We start from the raw sequence: 7261 nt of genomic DNA, 5'->3' as shown, positions 1-7261 counted from the left end.
CCCAGTGTCCATCTGGAGATAAGTTTTAACGGATGACAGGAAGAGATTTTCTTAAGAGATTTTCTTAACTCAGGAACAGGAGGGTGAGTTAGCAGCAATTATGTTCAAATTATGGTCACAAGGACAACAGATGTAGGACTAATAAAGGGGGTAGCTCCAGTACAAGTGATTCCTCGATTCGATAATAGACCATACCAAAAATGATACTATGAAACCAGAAGCAATAAAAGGGATAACACCTACATTTGAGCATTTACTTAAGGGAGGGGTGATAATTCCTGGAGATGTGGTACAATGCAACTCTCCATTATTTCCTGTTAGAAAGGAGGCACCTAGCGCCGACTGGAGGATGGTCATGGACTTACAGTTAGTTTCAGAAAGTCTTACAATCTTAGCCCAGGCTATAACTAAACATTTGGGAAAGTTTGAACCTAGGGAAGGAAACAAATGTTAGTTTATGTAGATTATATTATATTGGCTAATCCCACTCAGGAGGGATGTAAGAGGGATACAATCCAATTGTTAACCTTCCTGGAAGAACAGGGACACAAAGTGAGCAGAAAGAAACTTAAACTTTGGTAGATCGAGGTCATTTACCTAGGACACACTATAACACAGGAGGGGAGAATGTTAAACTCATCCATAAAAACTGCTATATTTGGAGCGCCAAAACCGTTAAAACAAAAAACAAATGATGAGCTTATTGGTAATGATAAAGTGATGTAAAGTTTGCGTACTTCATCATGTACTGCATACAGGTAAATTAAGTGATCTTAGCTATGGGAAGGCAATGGTAGCCCATGGTAAAGTAATTTGGAACTCTAAGGAGACATACATACATCAGGGATGTTATCCAAATGGTAGAGAGTAACGAGGGATATGACATTGGTAGTGATTTAAAGATGATGAGGTTTTTTGGTGGGCTATTAGATATAACTGGGTTAATCATGAACATAGATATTTTATTCTTTGTTGCTAGACAGAAGACTTAGGTGACTTAAGAAATAGACTTGTCATGTCCAACAATTAGTCTTCAGGTCAAGCCCGGGAGAGCCTGGGTAGAACAGAGTTTGAACTAAACATAAGTGTTTTTATAAGATAAGAGATTGATTGATTGGATTACTAATTGATTCTGAACTGGATGAAAGTTGAATTTAGCTTCCATAAAAGACAAAGGAAGTGGGAGGAGCAATAAAGGAGCAAAAGATAATCTAAAAAATGAAAGGCATGGCAATAGGATGATAAATTACATAAGAAATGGTTTAGAAAGGTGGTAATATTGACACTTGGGCAAATCATGTGTCAAAAAGGGGGATGGTTGGATTAAATATTAAATATATACGAAGGAGAGGACAAAATACTTTTTAAAAAAAACATGTATGATAGTTTATTAACCACACCTGTATGTCAGAGGTTTTGTGCCCCACAGGTGAACTAAAGGAGAAGGTGACCCACTCTATCACACCAGGAGACTGGGTGTGGATCCAGTCCCTAAAAAGAAGAAAAACTGGAAGCAGGCCTGTTGGGAAGGGCCCTATCAAGTCCTATTAGATCAATCTGGGTGCATGTCACACACTGCAAAAAGGTAAACCCAGTTACACCTGATGAACAAACACAGAGTTAGGAGAAAGATCCGATCACCACTATGGTCCGGGGGTTGCCTCCTTAACGAAGATTCCCTTACCCTGTCTGATCATCCCTGTGTGAGTTTGGTAGAAGGTAAAGTAATGGGTTGGCGTCTGACATGTTCTCAGGGCAAGGGTGGGGATTCACAGGTCTCCCGACGGTAGGTAGCTGTCTGATTGTGGGGGCCATAGTCCTAACACACACGGACCCTCCTGTTTCAGCCAAAAGTAGTAGTTAACCTAAAACAAGTTGATAAAATAATACCTGAGCACAGTCTATGAAGGCATAGGAGACAGCTAGACGTAGGGAAAGGGGAAGATTAGGGACTTTAGGGGAGGACATCACTATATGTGTGTCGCCGTGTACATCCTGGGACTATGTAGTTGCTCATATCGAGAGCGTGGGGGATATGTAAATCTCCATACACAGTTTGGGGACAGGTGTAGTGTTGTGAGGGTAGGGAATTACCAGAAATGGCAGTGCGACCCATAGAAGGGTAGGTACTGTCTGAAAGTCTGAAGTACGCAAAAACAGGTTTTTCCTCCATGCAAACCACCTGGGAATGTGGTGAAAGAGTCTTGTAGTAACTTGAACTATCAGTATCCCCCGATAACAAACTCATTCCGACCTAGGTTGCCTACGTTTGAAGTCTCAGGGGATTCTAATTGTTTTTCTAGGACTAGTAAGATAGGATACAGAGTAGGGCATCTTAGCTCTGCTCCTACACAGAGAATATCACAACTGAAAGAAAACATGACTAATATTTCCTTTTTGTTGCAGACAGAGGATTGTAGGACCCAAAACCAGGCCCGTGCTGACATCTGATGGTTGTGTGGTGATAACTGATTGTGAACTCACCTACATACGCAAACAATCAAATGTGTCAGAGACTGGTGAGTTGTCAAATAGAAAGTAGGACCTCCTCCTGGGATCCTTTGATGAAAGGATCCTGTGATGGGATAGGAGTACCTCGAGAGGTTCCAGAACAATTCAAAGCTAGGAATCAGACCACAGTTGAGTTTGAATCAAGTATTTTTTGTTGGTCAACAATTAATAAAAACTTCGATTGGATAAATTATATTTACTATAACCAGCAAAGATTTATAAACCACACTTGTGATGCAATAAAGGGATTAGATGAGCAGACAGCGGCAACTATCTTAATGACAAAGCAGAATAGAATAGCGTTAGATATGCTTTTGGCTGAGAGGGGCGGAGTTTGTGTTCTGTTTGGATCTATGTGCTGTATTTTCATCCTCAAACAATATAGCACCGGACGGGTCAGTGACAAAAGAGCTTCATGGGAGTAACTACACTGACAAACAAACTGGCTGAGAGATCTGATATTGATAGCTCCATAAACGGTTGGTTTGATAACATATTTGATAAATGGAAAACTATTGTTGTAACTATTCTGGGTGAAGTTATAGCTTATATGGGTATACTTGTTCTTTGTGGATGTTGTCTTATTTCCTGTGTCTGAGGTTTGGTGAGAAAGGAGATGGAGAAGGTGATTTCCCACAGATGGTGAGATAAGGCCCAATCCTGGACTCCAACCTAGGAATGGAGGATATGACCTACCAGGCTTGGTGGAGTGACACTAGAGGGTGTCTAAAGGGGGCCAAAATATACTTCTCTGTTTGTGTTTTATGTTTTAATAGTCTTATGTTTTGTGTTCTATTAATCCTGTGTTTTATACTTTATTAATCAAGTTAACCATGTGAATGTTTGTCTTTTCTTATGTGATGGTTTGAAGTTCCTTGATGACTGGTAACAATTTGCAAGTGGGGTGTAGATGGACTGAGCGTTTGCATTTTTTAGTATCATAATGGCCTATTAATAAGTGTGATTTTTTGTTTGTATTGTATTATAATGAATGACAATCTGTGTTTTCTTATTTTTTGAATCACACCTTATGTGGTGTGAAAAGGGGGACTATTAGGGATTTATTATTCTTCTAAACTGATAGGATGACTAACTTAGAAAGAATGCAGTCTTGACTGGGCTAATGTAGGCTGTGACACCTGGAAGGCTGTGATTGATGTGAAGAGAAGATAAGGATTGTGTCTTCAAATACAAGACTATAATAGTTCATTGTGATCTATGAGTCTTCCTTTGACATGGGAATGATGTCTAAGGGAGCTGGCTCTTCTCACTATGACAGGTTGTTATGATAATCTTGTGCCTGCTTGGAGTGTGTAACAAATGGCGCCGAGGAGATGAGAGCAACCACTGCATCAACGGATTGGCTGAGATAGTGTAAACCACGCTCAAGTCTTTACTCTAATTGGCCAGCAGAGAAGTGGGAAACTTCCTCTGTCAGAGTATTTGGGTATTGTTTTTAGAGCAATGAGTTAGTTGTCTGGAATGTCCTGCGAGACATATCAGAGAGCCCGTATATACGAAACATCATATTTACCATTGAAGGTTTTTGCATTAATTAAAATAACTAGTATACCTTAGAAGTCGTGTTGACCTCTTTTGTTCCTGATACCAGATTTGAATTGACGCGACTTTGACACTAATGTAGCCAACCAAGGGGCCTAACTAGAGCCGACCAGGTGAGATGTAGGTAGCTAATTTCCTGTCCTGGTGGGCTAACGTTAGCTAGCTAGCATGTCATCGCGTGAAAAAGTATGACTACTCAAACCGTGAGCTAACGTCAACTAGCTGGCTAGCTCACGAAGGACTTGTCAATAATACAGTCACAACAGGCATAATGCTAGCCTATGCTAGTGTTCTTTTTACTTGTAACCCTAGTCATAGACTGTTCTCTCTGCTACCGCACGGTAAGCGGTACCGGAGCGCCAAGTCTAGGTCCAAAAGGCTTCTTAACAGCTTCTACCCCAAGCCATAAGACTCCTGAACAGCTAATCATGGCTACCCTGACTATTTGCATTGTCACCCCACTCCCTCTTTTACGCTGCTGCTACTCTCTGTTTATTATCTATGCATACAGTGTTGCCAACTTAGCGACTTTGTCGCTATATATACAGTGGGGGAAAAAAGTATTTAGTCAGCCACCAATTGTGCAAGTTCTCCCACTTAAAAGATGAGAGAGGCCTGTAATTTTCATCATAGGTACACGTCAATTATGACAGACAAATTGAGGGGGGAAAATCCAGAAAATCACATTGTAGGATTTTTTATGAATTTATTTGCAAATTATGGTGGAAAATAAGTATTTGGTCACCTACAAACAAGCAAGATTTCTGGCTCTCACAGACCTGTAACTTCTTCTTTAAGAGGCTTCTCTGTCCTCCACTCGTTACCTGTATTAATGGCACCTGTTTGAACTTGTTATCAGTATAAAAGACACCTGTCCACAACCTCAAACAGTCACACTCCAAACTCCACTATGGCCAAGACCAAAGAGCTGTCAAAGGACACCAGAAACAAAATTGTAGACCTGCACCAGGCTGGGAAGACTGAATCTGCAATAGGTACGCAGCTTGGTTTGAAGAAATCAACTGTGGGAGCAATTATTAGGAAATGGAAGACATACAAGACCACTGATAATCTCCCTCGATCTGGGGCTCCACGCAAGATCTCACCCTCTGGGGTCAAAATGATCACAAGAACGGTGAGCAAAAATCCCAGAACCACACGGGGGGACCTAGTGAATGACCTGCAGAGAGCTGGGACCAAAGTAACAAAGCCTACCATCAGTAACACACTACGCCGCCAGGGGCTCAAATCCTGCAGTGCCAGACGTGTCCCCCTGCTTAAGCCAGTACATGTCCAGGCCCGTCTGAAGTTTACTAGAGTGCATTTGGATGATCCAGAAGAGGATTGGGAGAATGTCATATGGTCAGATTGTCACGGTTTCGGCCGAGGCTGCTCCTCCTCCTGGTTCGGGCAGGCTTCGGCGGTCGTCGTCCCCGGAGTACTAGCTGCCACCGATCTATGTTTCATGTTCGTTTGGTTTTGTCTGGATGTTGTACACCTGTGTCTTGTTAGTCCTCGTTAGTGTCCTATTTAGTTCTCGTTGTGTGTGCTTGTCGTTGTGTGTGATTGCGCTTCTGTTTAGTGTTTGGAGCTACTTTTTACCTCCAGTGTTTTGGAGAGGTTATGTTGCACATGTTTGTGCGCCGTTTGTTTTGTCGCCTGTGTGCGCCGTGTATTCGCCTTCGGGCTTATTGTGCTTCCGTCTTTGATATATATTGCACTAAAGCCTTTGGACTGAGCCTCTGCGTCCTGCGCATGATTCATACACCACACCCACCTTCAGCACGCCTTGACACAGATGAAACCAAAATAGAACTTTTTGGTAAAAACTCAACTCGTCGTGTTTGGAGGACAAAGAATCCTGAGTTGCATCCAAAGAACACCATACCTACTGTGAAGCATGGGGGTGGAAACATCATGCTTTGGTGCTGTTTTTCTGCAAAGTGACCAGGACGACTGATCCGTGTAAAGGAAAGAATGAATGGGGCCATGTATCGTGAGATTTTGAGTGAGAACCTCCTTCCATCAGCAAGGGCATTGAAGATGAAACGTGTCTGGGTCTTTCAGCATGACAATGATCCCAAACACACCGCCCGGGCAACGAAGGAGTGGCTTCGTAAGAAGCATTTCAAGGTCCTGGAGTGGCCTAGCCAGTCTCCAGATCTCAACCCCATAGAAAATATTTGGAGGGAGTTGAAAGTCCGTGTTGCCCAGCGACAGCCCCAAAACATCACTGCTCTAGAGAAGATCTGCATGGAAGAATGGGCCAAAATACCAGCAACAGTGAGTGAAAACCTTGTGAAGACTTACAGAAAACGTTTGACCTGTGTCATTGCCAACAAAGGGTATATAACAAAGTATTGAGAAACTTTTGTTATTGACCAAATACTTATTTTCCACCATAATTTGCAAATAAATTCATAAAAAATCCTACAATGTGATTTTTGCATTTTTTTTTCTAATTTTGTCTGTCATAGTTTACGTGTACCTATGATGAAAATTACAGGCCTCTCTCATCTTTTTAAGTGGGAGAACTTGCACAATTGGTGGCTGACTAAATACTTTTTTTCCCCACTGTATATATATTTGGCAGCCTAGCACGAGTTATCAGTGTAGCCTATTCTCATCTGGACATGACGTTGAAATATCTTCACGCCTAGAATAAAAACCTCCAGGCTTCCGTCATAAGGGTCAATTCAATTCGAAAAAAATGAATGACAGGGGGCAGTTTGGAAAGACAGCCTGTATGAATCATCCTCTGTAATAATGCACATGCTCGGATAATAATTCCAGAACCATGGCAAAGAATAGGCTTATCAGCGTAGATTGCGCCGCATCATGCCATGGGATCCTTTTAAGGCTGTGCCCAGCAGAAATAACACTGAAATATTGTAGTTCCTAGAAATCACCTAGGATTAAATTGATGAACAAATGGGCAGCGTCATGTTCATGTCAGTCCTCTAGAATGATGTAGTCTTCCTAGTAGGACTCCGCAATAATGAGGTGGTGTGTGTGCGCATCCGTTTCAGCGTGTTTTGGGAGTCGAGCAAGAGTACTCCAACCACGAGTCTGAGTCGACTCCAAAAATCCAAGAGTCGTACACCACTACCACAAAAGTGTCTTTTGAGCACTCATCTGGGCACAGCAGAGCTTCAGAGTAGGTGATTAGAGCGACTACCATACTCAT

The sequence above is a fragment of the Coregonus lavaretus genome (assembly GCF_964263955.1).
Source record: "Coregonus lavaretus genome assembly, chromosome: 19".
NCBI classification, from domain to species: domain Eukaryota; kingdom Metazoa; phylum Chordata; class Actinopteri; order Salmoniformes; family Salmonidae; genus Coregonus; species Coregonus lavaretus.
Note: the sequence above shows the minus strand (reverse complement) of the source record.